Genomic DNA, 20,245 nt, shown 5'->3' with positions numbered 1-20,245 from the left:
ATATGAGCAGAGTATTTTATCTGGCAAGTTTGCACCATTCATTGTATTTTGGCATAAATTTCAAACCTAACAGTTCCACAAAATTGACATGTGGTACTACAGTACAAAAATACCTGGCCCATCTTCAGTCACTCTCTGTATGTAAAAGAGTCTGCATAGCCAGGCAGTCATGTTTACTGTAACAGCGTCAATTCATAACTCATACTATGTATCTAAGTCTGTGATATTGTAGCCATGTAAAGGGCATTATTAATAATTTTCAAGACACATGTCTTAACAAGAACCCAACTGACAGTGCTATATGTTATGCCATCAAATATATGAAAAACCACAAATTGCATCATGATGGCCTTAGATCTAGTTAGAGGCAGTAACTGAACACTAAAAATGGAAAAGGTGATACAATGTGGCAGTTGTGTGAAAAATCTTTTTGCTAACTGTCATCCATCAAACTGTCCATGTTCAGAACTAAAGCTACAACAATAACCAAGATAAAAGCACAACAATGAAATTAAAGGAATCAAACCTGTACTGAAGCACAGTTAGCTATGTTAACTCCCTCAGTCTTTGAAGGAAAAGGGCAGTGAAACTGTGCTGGACAGTTCTGTTCTAAGAAACAATCTGGAACAAAGCACAGAAATCAAACACAGAGAAAAACATGTTATGTAATAGAAAGGCAACACCTTTGCCCAGAATGGACAATTCTACCATTTTCTTTTACAGAATTGGTATGAAAAGAAAAATAGGGATCGCAATGTCACTGAAGAATTTTACGAAGAATCATCCCAAACCGAAATGTCAACCTTCCTGCTCCTCTGCCGCTGCCTGGCCTTCTATGCTCTCTAGCTCCACACTGTTGTCAGTTCATGTCACTAGTTCTTTCTTGCTGAAACCCCCACCTACAGTTACATGTCTACAACCTCTGAAGGGAAAAACACCTCTTAAATCTGAAAATAAAGTCAATAAACAAGCGGAACAACCTTGCACTGTTAAACGGATTCTTTTGTTGAGATTTTGGAGAACACAAAGCTACGATAAAAGATAGAAAGGAATGTCTTAACATGAGCTAGAAATCCATTCTCATTCTGCTGGAATTCAGGTATTTAAGTAAATAATCAGTCCTTATATCCTAGGTCAGCAGATACCTGGAAAAGAATGGTGGGCAGTTAAACTTCTTCTCAATTTGAGGACTGAATTGTTGTTCAGAAGAAGAGTCACTGGACTCAGAATATTGACTGTACCTACTCTCCACAGATGCCACTGACTTTCTCCAGCACTTCTGTTTTTAGTTCTGAAACCCAAAGAATACGCCAATGATGCTCTATTAGAAAAGTACAAGTCTGAAGCTGTTGCCATAGGTCAGCAATATCTGTAGATGCTTGACTCTGAAACAAATACTACAGCTGTCAACATGTTGAGTGGAATATCCAAATCTTGTATGAACCAAAATTAATAACACAGTTTCAGCAATTCATGACATATGAAGGTTGTGTTCTACAAGAGGGCATGCAGTTGAAATGTGAAAGAAGTCCAAACATGCAGAGAAATGCAAAGTGCAACGTAGTTCTGGATGTGAGTTTGCTCACTGAGCTGGAAGGTTCGTTTTCAGACGTCTCGTCACCATTCTAGGTAACATCATCAGTGAGCCTCCGACAAAGCGCTGGTGTTATGTCCCGCTTTCTATTTATCTGGTTAGGTTTCCTTGGGTTGGCCAGCATTAAGATCCACTGGTTGCAAGGGTGCACAGTCAACCTGACGTCTTCCTTCCACCTCCAACACAGCGCTCTCCTCCTCTCGGTCTACAAAAGAGTGGGTCTTTATTTTGTTCCAGATGTAAGCTGGTTCACTGAGCTGGAAGGTTTGTTCCCAGATGTTTTGTCACCATTCTAGGTAACATCAACAGTGAGCCTCCGATGAAGTGCTGGTGTTATGTCCCGCTTTCTATTTATCTGGTTAGGTTTCCTTGGGTTGGTGATGTCATGTCCTGCATTGGTGATGTCATTTCCGGTTCTTTTTCTCAGGGGATGGTAGATTGCCTCCAAATCAATGTGTTTGTTGATCGAGTTCCGGTTGGAATGCCATGCTTCTAGGAATTCTCGTGCGTGTCTCTGTTTGGCTTGTCCTAGGATGGATGTGTCGTCCCAATCAAAGTAGTGTCCTTCCTCGTGTGTATGTAAGGATACGAGTGATAGTGGGTCATGTCGTTTTGTGGCTAGTTGATGTTCATGTATCCTGGTGGCTAGCTTTCTGCCTGTTTGTCCAATGTTAGTGTTTGTCACAGTTCTTGCAAGGTATTTTGTAGATGACGTTTGTTTTATTTGTTGTCTGTATAGGGTCTTTTAAGTTCATTAGTTCAAAACGAACGTCATCTACAAAATACCTTGCAAGAACTGTGACAAACACTACATTGGACAAACAGGCAGAAAGCTAGCCACCAGGATACATGAACATCAACTAGCCACAAAACGACATGACCCACTGTCACTCGAATCCTTACAAACAGATGAGGAAGGACACTACTTTGATTGGGACGACGCATCCATCCTAGGACAAGCCAAACAGAGACACGCACGAGAATTCCTAGAAGCATGGCATTCCAACCGGAACTCGATCAACAAACACATTGATTTGGAGCCAATCTACCTTCCCCTGAGAAAAAGAACCGGAAATGACATCACCAACGCAGGAAATGACATCACCAACCCAAGGAAACCTAACCAGATAAATAGAAAGCGGGACATAACACCAGCACTTCATCGGAGGCTCACTGTTGATGTTACCCAGAATGGTGACGAAACATCTGGGAACAAACCTTCCAGCTCAGTGAACCAGCTTACATCTGGAACAAAATAAAGACCCACTCTTTTGTAGACCGAGAGGAGGAGAGCGCTGTGTTGGAGGTGGAAGGAAGACGTCAGGTTGGCTGTGCACCCTTGCAACCGGTGGATCTTAATGCTGGCTTCGGCCTAATGCTGGTTCAGGGGAGCAGCCAACCTGCAACGATGGCTGCGGCAAGTGCTCGTGCCCCAGGTCACGGGGTCCGGAACACCATCCGTGTTTCCGTGAAGAAGATGGGTGAAGGTGCACCTGTGGACCACACCTTCTTAGTGAAGAGGGTCCTGTTGGACTGTTGTGGGTTCGCTGCTGCGGACATTTACTGCCTGCAGGATTTCCCCGGAGGAGGTTTTTACGATGTAACCTTCAGGAGTGCCAAACTTTGTGAGCACTTCCTGGAGGTTTTCAGGAGAAAGGAGGTGAGGCCAACTCTCTGTATTGACCGCTGTCCCGCTGTTCGTGATGCCAGCGCAGAGGAGCCGTATGGTGACTGTACACATGTACAACCCGCATGTGCCAGCAGTTGATGTCCTGACCTTCCTTGGAAGGTACGTGAAGGTGGAAGAGGACCTAACCGACATCATGGACCCCTTTGGCATCTGGACCAGTAAGAGGCAGGTCAAGGTGATGCTGAGGATGGGCGCGGACGGGAACATTGTACTCCCACCGTCCAGCTTCGCGATCGGCGGGAGCAGGGGCTACCTGACCTATGCAGGGCAACTTAAAGTCTGCCATGCCTGTGGTAGGTCAGGTCACGTGGCGGCTGACTGCAAAGCCACCATCTGCAGGGAGGAGGGACACCTTGCAAAGGATTGCCCACGAGAAAAAAGCTGCAACCTTTTCGGGGAAGCGGGCCACCTCTATAGGGCATGCCCGTGGTGGGGGACCACCTACGCCCAGGTCGCCGGCAGGGGCAATGCGGGGCCAGCCCCCCCCGGAGGAGAGGAAGGCACCAGGGCCCTGCAAGGACCCCGCTAATGTGCAGGAGGGCCCAGCCCCACGGGATGGGCCCGAGGCCAGCAAAGCGCCTCTCCAGGCTCTGCTCCCCCGCCAACAACCCGGAGTCGATGGAGGTGGCGACAGGCGATCCAGGGGAGTGGATGACGGTCCGGAAAGCGAGGAGGAAGGCGCGTCAGCGGGCCCAGGAACCGCAACCATCAGGCAGGAAGAGGCAGCTACAGGGGGGCTATAAGAGCTCCTCTGACGAGGGCGATTCGGAGGCGGCCCGCCCAAAGCAGAAGCTAAAGATCTCAAGGGAGAAGGAAAGCAGCACCCCGCTTCCAGGTGACGGGAGGCGTCCTGAGGCTCCGTCCGACACCCAGCCACACGCCGCTGGGGCCCTGGAGGCCCCCCCAGAACTTCCAGGCGGGAACGAGGAAACAGTGCGTCCCCAGCCTGACCCGGAGCCGGACTCCTCTGTCTCCATATGCCTGACGGGGGGATGCTACCCGGAAGGCAGCACAGACGGTTTCCTGAGCCCGGAGAGCATCCAGCAGTTAGCCCGGGCAATGAGCATGAAGGGATAAATGGAGGGGCTGGACCTTGGACTTGGGGAGGGTACTGCGGTCACTGCCCACAATGGGGGTACGAGTTGCGAGCGTTAATGTGCACAGCATCAAGTCAACCGCGAGATGTGTGTCCACGTTGGCCTACCTGACCACCGTCAAGGCGGACCTCCTGTTTCTGCAGGAGTGCGGGATACCGCACCTCAGCAGGTACGGGAAATGGTCCGGCGCCTGGACCTGTGGGCCTTCGATCTGGTCGGGGGGTAACGACTGTCGCTCCTCGGGCCTGGCTATTCTGCTGTGGGGGCGCAACTTCACCATCTCTCAAGATCTGGAGGTGGTGGGGGGGCGCCTCCTAGTGGCTGACATCACCTACAGGAACGCTCCCCTGAGGCTGATCAACGTGTACGCCCCAGCGGTACGGAGTGAGCGGGTGGCCGTCCTGCAGCGGCTTCCACCCCTGCTGGCTACGTCCAGGCCGGTCATCCTAGGCGGAGATTCAACTGCATCATCAATGCAGATGGAAGATCCGGCGTGGGCACAGTGGCTGGGGGGAGTCAACTGGACGTCACGTCCAGATTCCTGATGGGCACGGTGAAGGACGCCAAGCTGCTCGACGTCTTCAGCACCCCTGCAGACGGAGCGCAGCGGAGATACACCTGGTCGCGGCCAGACGGGTCTATCCGCTCAAGGATAGACTTCCTGTTTGTGTCACGGGCGTTCTCGGTCAGGTCCACCAGTGTTGAGCCGGTGTTCTTCACTGACCACTGCCTCCTGCTGGCCGACTGTCACTTACAGGATGACCAGCCGGCCGGCAAGGGGACGTGGAAGCTCAACACGACTCTGTTGACCCCAGAGAACGTCGAGGAGCTTAAGAGGGAATACGCCGGTTGGAGAGCTGTGAAACCCCTCTTTGGGTCTCCGGGCAACTGGTGGGAGACAGTGAAGGAGAACATCAAGAGGTTCTTTGTCCTCAAAGGTGTTCGGAAGGTGAGAGAGAGGCGGGGAAAGCTGTCGCGACTCCAGAAAAGGGTGCAGAACCTGCTCCTTCTGCAGTTGATGGGGGTCGATGTCACGGAGGACCTCCGCGTGGTGAGGGGCCAGCAAGCCTCGCTCTTCGCCGTGGAGGCCTCCAGGATAATCTTCCGGTTCAGGGTCCGCTCCGTGGAGCAGGACGAGACGTGCTCGCGTTTCTTCTTTCAGAAGGTGCACAAAGAGAGCTCTGTGCTTAGCCGGCTGAAGGAGGACGACGGCTCGGTGACGTCGTCTCGGCCTGACATTTTGAGGATCAGCAGATCCTTCTATGCCGGACTGTACGACACGAAGCCCACAGACAGCACGGCCTCCAAGTCGATCCTGTCATCTATCACGGAGGTCTTAGATGATGGCACGAGGGAGTGGCTGGACCGGCCAATATCCCTGGACGAGCTGACCAAAGCCCTCAAGTCCGTGGAGAAGAATAAGACTCCCGGGAGTGACGGCTTACCAGTCGAGCTGTATTCCGCTCTGTGGGACCTGGTCGGCCAGGACCTGCTGGAGGTGTACAATAGTGCACTTTGGGCAGGGGAAATGTGCAAGTCCATGAGGAAGGGCATCATCACCCTCATTCACAAGAGGAAGCGGGAGAGGGAAGAAATTAAGAATTGGTGTCCCATTTCACTTTTGCACGTGGACTACAAATCCTGGCCAAGATCATAGCCAACCGGGTCAGGTCTGTCCTGGAGTCGGTGATTCACCCTGACCAAACCTGTGCTGTGCCGGGCAGGAAGATCGCTGAGAGCCTCGCGCTCATCAGGGATACGATCGCCTATGTGCAGGACAGGTGGGTGGACACCTGCCTCGTCAGCCTGGACCAGGAGAAGGCCTTCGACAGGGTCTCTCGTGCTTACATGAGGGACGTCCTCTCCAAACTGGGGTTCGGGGAGGGCATCCGCAATTGGATCCGGCTGCTCTACACCAACATCGTTAGCGCAGTCTCGATTAATGGGTGGGAATCAGACTGTTTTTCCGTCAGGCAGGGCTGCCCGCGCTCCCCTGCCTAGTTCGTGTGCTGTGTGGACCCCTTCGCCACATCCATCAGGAAGGACGTGAGCCTGAAGGGCGTGACTATCCCAGGCAGCGGAGGCCTTCAGGTCAAGACCTCCCTGTACATGGATGACGTCGCCGTCTTCTGCACCAATCGTCGGTCGGTGAGTAGGCTGTTGGACATCTGCGGCCAGTTTGAACTGGCCTCGGGTGCCAAAGTCAATAGGGGTAAGAGTGAGGTCATGTTCTTTGGGAACTGGGACGACCGCTCCTTCATCCCCTTCACCGTCAGGACAGACTACCTGAAGGTGCTGGGTGTTTGGTTCGGTGGAGCTGGGGCGTGCACTAAGACTTGGGAGGAGCGTATCACCAAACTGAAGCAGAAGCTGGGCAGGTGGACGCTCCGGTCCCTCTCCATCGCGGGTAAGAACCTGGTTGTCAGGGGCGAGGGGCTTTCGGTACTGTTGTATGTGGTGCAGGCCTGGCCTATTCCCTGGACCTGCGCTGCTGGGGTCACCCGGGCCATCTTCCACTTCATATGGGGGTCGAGGATGGACCAGATCCGCAGGGACACCATGTACAAAGACCTGGAAAATGGGGGAAGGGGCGTACAGAATGCCACCCTCGTCCTGACGGCTACCTTTGTGTGCGGCTGCATCAAGCTGTGCGTAGATCCTCAGTACGCAAACACCAAGTGTCACTACTTACTGAGGTTCTACCTGTCCCCGGTGTTGCGAAGGATGGGCCTGGCCTCGTTGCCTTGGAACGCTCCGAGTAGTTGGACTGTCCCGTACCACCTGTCCTTCGTGGAGAAATTTTTGAAAGGAAACACCTTTGAACACAAGGCCATCAGGCGGTGGTCAGCAAGTAGTATCCTCTGGACCCTTCGGGAAAAGGAGGGGGTGGATCCCGTCATCTGGTTCCTCATGCAGACTGCCAAAGTCGTTTGGCAGAATGCCTCATCGCCAGAACTTTCAAACAAGCACAAGGACATTGCTTGGCTGGCGGTGAGAGGGGATCTGCCAGTGAGATCCTTTATGCATGCCCGGAATCTCTGCGCCACCGCACGCTGCCCTCGAGGCGGCTGCGGGGGGGACGAGACTGTTGATCACCTCCTTCTGGAGTGTGCCTATGCGCAGGAGGTCTGGAGGGGGATGCAGTGGTATTTGTCGAGGTTCGTCCCGAGCAGCTCCGTGACGCAGGACGCCGTGCTCTATGGGCTGTTTCCCGGGACGCACACCAAGACCAACATCAACTGCGCCTGGAGGACCATCAATGCGGTGAAAGACACTCTTTGGTCTGCCCGCCACTTGCTGGTCTGCCAGCTGAAAGAACTGACCCCGACCGAGTGTTGCAGACTGGCGCACTCCAAGGTCCAGGACTACGTGCTGAGGGACGCGCTAAAGCTTGGGGCACCCGCCGCCAAGGCGCGGTGGGGAATGACCACCGTATGAACCCCCTTGTCCAGAATAGAAAAAAGGGCCCTATCTGGTAACTGGGCCCAGCTGGCGCCTTCCCCAACTGGTCAGGGGGCCAACTGGGACTGTGCGGGGAGACAACTGCTGGGGTGGTTTCTTAGCTTTGTTTTTTCTTCTTTGTTTTTTTTTCCTTTAGTTGGTGTACGTACCCCCTGGGTAACCCGGAGCAGCTTGCATGACTGGGTAGGTGTATAAATATGTTTTATTTTTTGTACATCTTATGAATAAAGTATATTTTTTCAAATAAAAAAAGGTGACAAACGTCTGAAAACTAACCTTCCACCTCAGCAAGCAAACTCACATCTAGAACCTCAACCTGAGCTACAAATCTTCTCAAAACTCGCGTGCAACGTAGTGTACCACAGCAGCATGTGAAGAGGAGCCAACCAAAGAACATTACCAAACAAGCTCCTAAAGATCTGTCCAACAGACATGTCAAGAAATGTATACAAGGTAACCATCACAGTACAGCTTATAAACCCCAGTCAGACAGTACATTTGGTCAACTTAACACAATGCATGGACACTGTCAGAAAAACTTGAGACATTTACCTCCATAGAGTGATAAACACCAAAAGGAATGTACAAAATTCAGTATATGTCAAATCAATTAAGTTCATCCCTTTACACACTTTACAGATGATGACTCGGAATGAAGACACTGTGGTGTAGAACGCACAAGTGGAGCTAACTGTTTACAGTGTTTTCAACTCCCCATACATTGACATTATCCATCTGAAATGCCAGTATAGATCCTTGGCTCGGACAGATGAAGCTATTCAAATCATTGAAACATCAATGAACCATGTATTAATGCTTTACCAGCAGGGATCAACACACTATTTTTATCCACGTGGTGAAAATCTGTTAATTTCAACACTAATGATTCCAACTGTAACTTCCACCTCACAATTTGGGCGTACTTGTACAGAGATGATTGAGCAGGCCACTTCATATAATAATCCGGAGCAACAGTTCAAAAAGCAGCATCTTACATCTTACAGGGCCCTAAGCTAATACATGATCTTCCTGAGAATTCTGAGATGAATTAGGACTCTTCAAAAATGTATTCTTCAAAGAAAACAAGTCATACCACGGCAAATTCCACATCAAGGCATGTTGGGTCATATACATGTAGATCACATGGATGCAAAAAGAATACAGATCAGCACTTGAAGTTATCTCCTGGCCCAGCTTCTGTAAAGACATTAATGAACACTGAAATCAAGTCATTAAGTCAAGTCAAGCCCTAATCAAGTCATATGAAACATGTCAATTCCCTCGACCACAACAACTGAGAGAACCTGTCACTCTATAACAATTCCCTCTGAGCCACACTGCAATATTGTGGCTGATATTTTCTATATCCAAGGAAACAATTACATTCTGGCAACTCACTGTTTCAACAAATTCCCTTTGTATGACAAATCAAAGATACTGCAAGTGCAAAAAGCTGTCATCACACTGACTGATATATTCAGTGTATTTGGTGTACCTCAACAAATTGTGTTTGACAATAGTACACAGTATATTAGTGTATGCTTCCAAACCTTGTGCAGGAGTTCAGCATATTACCTCTGCACATCACCATCCTTTGATTAATAGTCTTATAGAACGCATTATTCATACTGTAACGTAGATCACCATTAAATGTAAAGTGACTTGCAAGATTTTCAGATAGTTATGTTATATCCTCCTAGCAATGGCTTACCCTCACTAGCAGCTCACCTGTTTGGCAGGCAGATCCAAGCAGCTTTTACCTCTCACACTCTCACACCTAACCACATATGCATGGCCCCGTGCTGGATAGACGATAGAAATGGTACAAACATGTGATCAACAAGCTCATCGCAATTGAAGTTATGCTGCCATGTGGGATAACTGCATAAAGTCTATACCTAGTTGTCTTAAATGTTCACCAAGGCATTGTCTGGATGTAAAGTAACAAAGGCTGAATTTTCCCATTTGCAGTTCATGCTTTGCTGAGAAAGATTCATGGCACCTTCTGCCATGGCTCAAGGAGGTATTTGTCACATAATCCTTCACTCTTCACCTTATTAATTCTGTACTGGGCTCTTGGGAGTTAATTGTCTCAGGGGATCCTGTGGAATGGAGAGGCAGAACCTTTCACTGCTGCTGGGGCCATTTGGCCTTCACACCATTGCCACCATATTTAAAGCTCAGCTACATACCACTTTAGACGCTGCAAGCCAGGAACAACCTCTTACATTGAACTGCTCACGCCTCAACAATCAGAAAAGGGCCCCTGAGGTGTTGGAGAGGAGGGCAGCCCTTTTGCCAGCTAAATGTCACTGAATGCCAAGCTACCAGGCCAAGCTAGCCTTGACAAAAAAGTAGCCGAGGTCAGTGCTATATCCTGAATGAAATGGGATAACAAATCTTGCAGGAGGAAAGTCAAACATCGTCTGTACATCATATTGGTAAGTACTACCATCTGATTCGTGGGTGTCCCTGAACCCCAAAATAAAATGTCGAACGATGAAGTAGTGTCTGAGTTGATCCAAGAGCAGACTTATTGATGTGGTGAAGCTGATGATTTGGTTATGCTAGCATGGAGGACAGTTGCCAAGGACCACTCATGGACGTTGTTCTGAAAAAACAATTGCACAATGGTGGGGACGAACATTCAGAGACTTATAACTACCAGGTACCTGCTTTGATATACCTGCTGGGAATTTGCATCGTCTATTTTCTCAGGGAAGAAGAAGACAATTGTAAGTGATGTGTAATAAGGTGAGTTGAGGCTTCAATGAGATGCCAATAAATGTCAATAGGGTAGTTCCTGCTCAATGCTGGCATTCTAAAGTTACGATTTTAGATGTGAGAAAATTATTAGGAAAAAGCTTTTTGGCATCGAATTTAGAACATAGAACGTAGAACATTACAGCACAGTACAGGCCCTTCGGCCCTCGATGTTGTGCCGATCTCAAGCCCATCGAACTTACACTATTCCATGTACGTCCATATGCTTATCCAATGACGCCTTAAATGTACCCAAAGTTGGCGAATCTACTACCGTTGCAAACAAAGCATTCCATTCCCTTACTACTCTCTGAGTAAAGAAACTACCTCTGACGTCTGTCCTATATCTTTCACCCCTCAATTTAAAGCTATGAGCCCTCGTGCTCGCCGTCACCATCCTTGGAAAAAGGCTCTCCCTATCCACCCTATCTAACCCTCAAATTATTTTATATGTTTCAATTAAGTCACCTCTCAACCTTCTTCTCTCTAATGAAAACAGCCTCAAGTCCCTCAGCCTTTCCTCGTAAGACCTTCCCTCCATACCAGGCAACATCCTAGTAAATCTCCTCTGCACCCTTTCCAAAGCTTCCACATCCTTCTTATAATGCGGTGACCAGAACTGTACACAATACTCCAAGTGCAGCCGCACCAGAGTTTTGTACAGCTTCACCATAACCTCTTGGTTCCGGAACTCGATCCCTCTATTAATAAAAGCTAAAACACTGTATGCCTTCTTAACAGCCCTGTCAACCTGGGTGGCAACTTTCAAGGATCTGTGTACATGGACACCGAGATCTCTCTGCTCATCTACACTACTAAGAATCTTACCATTAGCCCTGTGCTTCACCTTTCGGTTATTCCTACCAAAGTGCATCACCTCACACTTGTCTGCATTAAACTCCATTTGCCACCTCTCAGCCCAGCTCTGCAGCTTATCTATGTCTCTCTGCAACCTATAGCATCCTTCGTCACTATCCACAACTCCACCGACCTTAGTGTCGTCTGCAAATTTACTAACCCATCCTTCTACGCCCTCATCCAGGCCATTTATAAAAATGACAAACAGCAGTGGACCCAACACCGACCCTTGCGGTACACCACTAGTAAGTGGTCTCCAGGATGAACATTTCCCATCAACGACCACCCTCTGTCTTCTTTCAGCACGCCAATTTCCGATCCAAACTGCTATATCTCCCACAATTCCATTCCTCCGCATTTTGTACAATAGCCTATTGTGGGGAACCTTATCGAACGCCTTGCTGAAATCCATATACACCACATTAACCGGTTTACTCTCATCTACCTGTTTGGTCACCTTCTCAAAGAACTCAATAAGGTTTGTGAGGCACGACCTTCCCTTCACAAAACCATGCTGTCTATCCCTAATCAATTTATTCTCTTCTAGATGATTATAAATCCTATCCCTTATAACCTTTTCTGACACTTTACCAACAACTGAGGTAAGGTTCACTGGTCTATAATTACCAGGGTTGTCTCTACTCCCCTTCTTGAACAGGGGAACCACATTTGCAATCCTCCAGTCATCTGGCACTATTCCTGTAGACAATGACTAGTTAAAGATCAATGCCAAAGGCTCGGCAATATCCTCCCTGGCTTCCCAGAGGATCTGAGGATAAATCCCATCCGGCCCAGGGGACTTATCTATCTTCACACTCTGTAGGATTTCTAATACCTCTTCCTTGTGAACCTCAATCCCACCTAGTCTAGTAGCCTGTATCTCAGTATTCTCCTCGACAACATTCTCGTTTTCTAGAGTGAATACTGTTGAAAAATATTCATTTAGTGCTTCCCCTATCTCATCTGACTCCACACACAACTTACCACTACTATCCTTGATTGGGCCTAATCTTACTTTCGTCATTCTCTTATTCCTTAAATATTTATAGAAAGCCTTAGGGTTTACCCTGATCCTATCCGCCAACAACTTCTCATGTCTCCTCCTGACTCTTCTGAGCTCTCTCTTTAGGTCTTTTCTGGCTACCTCGTAGCCCTCAAGTGCCCTAACTGAGCCTTCACATCTCATCCTAACATCAGCCTTCTTCTTCCTCTTGAAGAGAGATTCCACCTCCTTCGTAAACCATGGCTCCCACACTCCACAGCTTCCTCCCTGCCTGACAGGTACATACTTATCTAGGACACACAGGAGCTTTTCCTTGAATAAGCTCCACATTTCTAATGTGCCCATGCCCTGCAGTTTCCTTCCCCATCCTATGCTCCCTAAATCTTGCCTAATCTCATCCTAATTGCCTTTCCCCCAGCTATAACTCTTGCCCAGTGGTGTACACCTATCCCTTTCCATCACTGTAGTAAACATAACAGAATTGTGATCGCTATCACCAAAGTGCTCACCTACCTCCAAATCTAACACCTGGCCAGGCTCATTACCCAGTTCCAAATCTAATGTGGCTTCGCCCCGTGTTGGCCTATCTACATACTGTGTTAGGAAGCCCTCCCGTACACAATGGACAAAAACTGACCCATCTAAAGTACTCGAGCTAGAGTGTTCCCAGTCAATATTTGGAAAGTTGAAGTCCCCCATGACAACTACCCTGTCTCTCTCACTCCTATCAAGAATCATCTTTGCTATCCTTTCCTCTACATCTCTGGAACTATTCGGAGGCCTATAGAAAACTTCCAACAGGGTGACCTCTCCTTTCCTGTTTCTAACCTCAGCCCATACTACCTCAGTTGACGAGTCCCCAAACATCCTTTCTGCAACTGTAATACTGTCCTTGACTAACAATGCCACACCTCCACCCCTTTTACCACCATCGCCGTCACCATCCTAGGAAAAAGGCTCTCCCTATCCACCCTATCTAACCCTCTGATTATTTTATATGTTTCAATTAAGTCACCTCTCAACCTTCTTCTCTCTAACGAAAACAGCCTCAAGTCCCTCAGCCTTGAGATCGGTCCACACAGCCAGCACAGAGAGAATGAGCTGAAATGCCTTTTTCTGTGTCCTAAATTTTTAGAAGTCTAATTACCTCTTCCATCTGTGTTCCTCAATATTTCTGATCTTTTACATCCTCGCTCTGTTAACCCACCTTTCTCACCATTAATCATGACCTTGCAGGGAAGGAAAACTTCCATCTGATATTTCAATATGCATCATTTAAAGGGAAATGTTGTGTTATGCTTTATTATGGCACTAATTTCCGGCCAGTCAAGCATGCACTCTTAAGACACTTGCATGCCCTCACAACATGTCTGTATACAGAATACGGATACGCACCTCATCTTCAGTTACTGTCACTGTGTAATGGAGTCTGTGCAGTATGGTCAGTCAGTTATGTTTATATAAGGCACCGTATCTGTTTTATCATGTAGGAGGGAGATGATTATGCAAACATTGCAGTTAAGGAGAAGCCTGAACTATTAAATACAATACACAAAGTAAAGGAGGAATCATACCGAGTTTTAACATACATTGCCAGATTTGGATGAAATATATCTGAGGCTGTTGAGAGAAGTAAGGGAGGTAAAAGAGGAAGATTTAAAAGCGACCTGAGGGGAAACTTTTTCACACAGACTGTGCCTCATGAACTACCAGAGCAAGTGGTAGATACAGGTTATAACAGTTAAAAGACATTTGGACAGGTACAAGAATAGGAAAAGTTTAGAGGGATATAGGCCAAACGCAGGCAAGGGGGACTAGTTTAGTTTGGGAAACATTGTTGCATGGAGTTGGACCGAAGGGTCTGTTTCCATCCCTAATGACGCTATAATTTAGGCTCTGCCCATCATTTCCCAATCACATGATTACCAGCATGTGCTGAAGGATTGGACGACTGCTGACACTATCTAAGAAAAGGGGAGGGTGAGGCGAGTTTTAATTGAGTTTTGTAATATGAGCAAGGGCCTAGATAGCATGGATAGGAATAGTTTACTGTTCCTAACCAATGGATCGATAAGCAAGGAGCGTAAACGGAAGTAATTGGTAAGAAGGATTTAAGGAGTATGATCAGGGTGTTTGCCCAGAAGGTAGTGGGGTCTGGAACTCACTCATTGAAAGAATCAAAGAGGCAGAAACCTGTGATACATGGAAAAAGAAAAAACTTGGATGTGCTATTGATTTGGCATAACGTACAAAAACATACTTGTGTAGTGTTTTAGTAATGTCACTGGACTAACGATCCAGACCCTCAGGCAACGATCCTAGGTACATTGATATATGAAATTTGGCTTTAATAAAAATCTGGTATAAAATGCTAGCCTAGTGGCAACCCTGTAATCACTGTCAACTGCTATAAAATCTCATGAGTTCAATTATACTGTTTAAGGAAGAAGCTCTGGTTTCCCTACCTGGTCTGGCCTTCATGTGTCTTCAGACTCCATAGTAATTTTATTGCCTGTCAACTGTTCTCTGAGTAATAAGACTTGGGCAACGTAGGCAGCTAAACAAATGGTGTCTACAGCCCTTGAACATCTTTCTTTAAAAAGGAGAGCTAGGATGTGAGTATTTTTTTCAGCCAGCACAGAGATAATGAGCTGAAATGCCTTTTTCTGTGTCCTAAATTTTTAGAAGTCTAATCACCTCTTCCATCTGTGTTCCTCAATATTTTCTGATTAACCTGTTCAGAGACATCACTGCACATCTCTGAAGCAGCAATGACTTGAACATAGGCATCCAATTTCAGAGGTGCCAACTGCACGACAGAGCTCTTGTCATCTGTCTATTCACTTTTCCCTTATATATGTTTCCCAGGGATGTGTGTTCATGGTTGCCATTGATTGCACACAAATGCACTTAAAGCAGATGTCACATGACTTCATCAGCCAAGTATGGTTAACGATACATTTGCAACTTTCATGGCCCTTATAGAGCTTTGATAGTGTACAATCTCTAAGCCAGAATACTTGTGCTCAAGTTTTACCTGCTTCTGATGTGTGTCATAACATATCTGACAGACTAATTAAAATGATCTACAATTGCATTTCTCCAGAGCAGTAAATCTGAAAGTTCTGTTAATAATGACATTCTCAAAAACTCTTCCTTTGAATTGTTCATCATTTTAGGTTATCTTGTCTTGTTCTAAACTCACAAAAACTGGAAACAATTTCTTTACATCCACACTGTTAAACATTTGAACAATTTTAAAAGCTCCACAAACCATACTTTTAGTCTTCTCTTTCCCAGAGCAAAGGACGAGCCTGCCCAACCTTTCTAGATGGTTACTTCCTCTTGAGTCTGTTAATATCCTTGTGAATCCTTGTTTACAGTTCCACCAGTGTTCCAATATGTTGGTTGCATGGAGACCAGAATTGCACACGATACTTCAAGCTTTGCTCAAACAAAGTCATATATTTTACATTATTTCTGCTTCTTATCAGTTTACATTTTATACACAGACAATTTAGTATCTTTTAGGGTGAGAGCTATCAAACATTTTAAAACTGTGTGACCCAGTAATGAACTCAAATTCTGGAAGCCCTCATTTAATGTGTAACTAAGAACACAAAGTTTATTTCTAAATAAACTCTATAAATCCAAAGTTATTTTATTCATATTTTCTGGTTTGAAGAGGCCATATTACTTAGATTGATATTTAGTGTGACCCCATTTGAAAAATTGAGTTGATTACAAAAGCGCTAAGAATTGTTTACATATTTATCAAAACGGGATTTCAGCTTGTAACTGAACAAGCCAGCAACTTTTCTGTAATTTCTTTGGATGTAATTTATGTTTAAATATCTAATGATTTCAAGAGACTTATGAGCAGGGGTCAGATTTAAATTTATATAAAAACAGAGAAAATATGGGTCCAATTACTGTAATTCAAAACACAGAACTGGACTGTATCATTGAAACCATGAACAGAAAGAAAAGTGCAAGTAGTAAGCTTATTTTAGTTAAACTTTTAGATGCTTCACGTTTGCCAATTTAATAATTAATTTAAAATGAATCCAACAAGTGTTTAAGAAAAAAATAGGGTTTGGGGTATAGGACACATGGTTCTGTGGCTGCCTCAGTATTTGGTGCACATGTAAGAAAACAAACACTGTTTAGATCTGTAACCACAGAGGCTTTGACAGAATTGCTGTTGCCTTCATAACTTTAGACATTTTATTGTTATTTTAACAACGACTACAATTCAGCAATGATATTTTATGGAATCGTAAATGCATAGAATCTCACAATATACAGACAATTCAGTCCATTGAATCTACACCTGGATTTTGATGGAGCTATTCAATTTATCCCATTTTCCTGCTATTCTTCAGTCCTTTAATTTTTTGGCAGTTGCATTTCAGTCATTCAATGTAATTTGTTAAATGCACAGTAAAATGGAAGTTTTATGTCAATGATACATCAGTAGGTTTACTGGTATCAGAATTATGCATAACCAATTTCTCCCAACATTTGAGGAATATCTTGCCAGTATTTGTGTTAAGCATGCCAATATAAAAGGTTAAGTACAGCCGATAATATTTGTTACTCCCATGGAAACAATACAAAAGCATACTCTGTCAATGAGAGGTTTAGGACAAAAATATCAGAAAGGTGGTAAATGAGGTCTGAGTTCACAATCTTGTGTCTGGCAGTCACATGCATCTGTCCTCTTTCCATAAATTAGGCTAGCACTGCAACAGATAATGATAGCAGCAACTTAAAAGCCAGGACTTTGCTTTTTGCAGTATGCAGCTAAAATCTGCAAACATTATCAAGCCATTACATTGCAAATGCCTCTGCAATGAAGTTGAGGCCTGAACCGACAAATATTCAAATTAGACCCTAAAAAGGCATTTGTTTTCTTTTCTAAGTAGGATACCACATTCCCAGCAACCTAGCAACTATTGTCACAGTTGTAGTCTGCTTCAGTGTAGATGCTCCAAAGGCCGACCCAGAAAGGCATATGTGCCTTATATTCGTAGAACACCTTGGAGATTCTCTTGAGTTTAGTGACAAACATTACTAATGGGCGTAAATTGGTATTTACATCATTATGCATCCCTACAGATTGTCAAATCTACATTCTCTCTTTCTTTTTGCAACATTGATCTTGTGAAGTATACCAAGATCGTGATTTAGTGAGAGACGATTGGAATTTTCACTTTATTGATCAACACACCAAGGCAAACAGAGACCACTGAGGCTAAGTTGAAATGAGTGCACATCTGAGGCAGAAATTTGTGTAATTGAAAATTTGATTTTCTGATAAAAAGTAATTCTTTCTTTTTCTCTCTCTACAAATGCTGTCGGGCCTATTGTGTATTTACTGCATTTTCTGTTTTAGCTTCAGATTTCTGGCATTTCTGGTATTTCTTTTCTGGTTTGAACAGGTTGGGTTAGTACCAAGATTTTCTGAGATGTTTTAATAACATTAGCTGTGTCCTTTTGGCTAGAAGCTTACTGTCCATGCCAAGAAAAGTAATGAAAATATTCTTCAGTGATTGCTTATAATTTGTATTTGAGTTATCTGGGAGTCATTTTGTGATCAGGGTATTGTGGCATTTGGAACAGAACTCTGTTTGCTTTTCTTTGTAGTTCCAGCGTTAATTCAATGATTTGTGAAGAAACATTAAAATACTAAAGGGAACTTGACAGAATTACCTTTTCAAAGGTCATATTTCTACTGCTAGCTGTTTCAGCTATTAATAAAGAAATTAGTCATGCAAGACAAATAATGATGAAACACATGGGAAGTCAGCATTCTCTTGTCAACACTAATGTAGCAATCCCATTCAAGATGAGTCAAATTAACAGGTGTCAAGCAAAAAGTTTTTTATTGACCACCGATAGATACAATCAATAGATCATAAATATACAAATTCACATCACTGAATTCTTGATGGCTTCCTCTTTTACTTGAGCTTGATCAACTTTAAATTATTGTTGATTAGTTCTGTTAATTTGTGATCTATTAAACACTTGAGATGTAAAAAAAATTACAGGTTCAACTCACTAATGTCGCCATGGCAAAACCATGCATGCAAAGAGAGGTGACACTGTCAATCATATTATCCCAAGTTGGAAAGACAATGCCGTGAAATATCTGCAGGTCTTTACAAACATGGCAATGAATTGAACAAACTAGACTTCACTAACAAATCATAGGCTTATTGTATATTTTAAGCGCAAAAAACCATGTTGAATTTGTGCCAGTTGTAGATATTGAACATGTTATCAACTTGTATAAAGGTGAAGTCCAGCTGATCTGGAGTTATGGTGGTAAACTCAATCGTTTTTCTAATCTCAAATTCCATCAGTTACTAAACATCTATCCAAGTTCATTGAACACACTTACTTGTTAACATTAAGATGGTGATATTTCTTTTATCTTATTCTTTCAGGGGATTGATGCATTTGTGGCAAGGTCAGATTTTTCTGTACATCCTTAATTGCCTTGAACTGAAAAGACTTGCCAGGCAATTTCACAAGGGTTAAGAATCATATTGTTCGGGTCAGATCAGGTAAAGACATTTTCTTTTCTTTCTTAAAAGACAATGGACAACCATTGGGTTTGGTTTGTCTGCAGACACACAGTGCTATTCAGAAGGAAGATCCAAAGTTTTAACCCAGTGCAGTGAAGAATAATGATATCTTTCCAGATCACCATAATGTGTGACATGAAAGAGAATTTTTAGGTGGTGGTGTTCTCAACAATTTGGTGACCATGTCCTTCTAAGTGGTAGCACTCACATGTTTGAATCTGCTGTCATTTTATAGATGGTACACACTGCTGTCACTCTGCATCAATACTGAAAAGCATGAATGTTAAGATGGGTGGAATTTTACCTGCCCATCAGCCCAAAGTTGAATGTTATCCAAGTCTTGCCATATATGAACACTTCTCTGTTCTCTAACTAAGGAGTTGCAAATGGTTAAACATTTTACTGTCAGTAGAGAATATCCCCATTTCTGAGCTTATGAAGGGTCTAAGGTACTACCATGAGGAACACCTATACACTTGTGTCACTGAACTAAGATGACTGACTTCCAGTTTTGCTAGGGCGACTTAATGCCACACTTAGTCAAATGCAATCTTGATATCAAGGGAGGTCATTTTCACCTCATTTCTGGAATTTAGTTCATGTCCATGCTAGGACCAAGGCTTTAATGAGATCAGGCAATGTGTGGCCCTGGTGGAACCCCGACTAAGTATCTGTGAGCTAAGCAAGTGACATAGCACCATTGATGACACTTTCTGTCACTTATTCATCATAGAACGTGGACTCGTAAGGATGATCGTTGGATTTGTCCTTTGTTTTGTGCACAGGATATACTTGGGGGCAATTTTGTTGGGAATGTGCCGGTGGAGAAATATAAATTGTGAAGTGAAAGATCATTTTGATGGTGCTTGTTCATTCAACCTTCTAATAAATTGTTCATATTGGTGGGAAAAAAAAGTAATATAATGGTAGATGCATTATCAAGAATGTAATGTGGCTGGGATAGTTTGAAAATGTGAAAAGATGGCAGGAAATGTTTAAGATAACAAAGGGTGGAGCTGGATGAACACAGCAGGCCAAGCAGCATCTCAGGAGCACAAAAGCTGATGTTTCGGGCGTAGACCCTTCATCAGAGGGTGAAGGGTCTGATGAAGGGCCTAGGCCCGAAACGTCAGCTTTTGTGCTCCTGAGATGCTGCTTGGCCTGCTGTGTTCATCCAGCTCC

At 44.9% G+C, this 20,245-nt stretch overlaps 1 long non-coding RNA gene across 3 annotated transcripts in view; it reads right to left on the bottom strand.

The window, feature by feature from the left end:
- The window catches only part of LOC125449161 (uncharacterized), a 116,119-nt gene extending 100,269 nt beyond the window's left edge, over nt 1–15,850 (bottom strand). For all 3 annotated transcript variants that reach the window (XR_009447416.1, XR_009447415.1, XR_007246849.2), the window contains exon 1: nt 15,747–15,850. This is a non-coding gene — a long non-coding RNA (uncharacterized LOC125449161). The remainder of the gene's footprint in view (nt 1–15,746) is intronic.
- Nucleotides 15,851–20,245: the final 4,395 nt, after the last annotated feature.

This window comes from Stegostoma tigrinum, chromosome 2, assembly GCF_030684315.1.
Source record: "Stegostoma tigrinum isolate sSteTig4 chromosome 2, sSteTig4.hap1, whole genome shotgun sequence".
In the NCBI taxonomy this organism is placed as follows: Eukaryota; Metazoa; Chordata; class Chondrichthyes; order Orectolobiformes; family Stegostomatidae; genus Stegostoma; species Stegostoma tigrinum.
The sequence above is the reverse complement of the archived record's forward strand: the minus strand, read 5'-3'. Positions and strand labels throughout refer to the sequence as shown.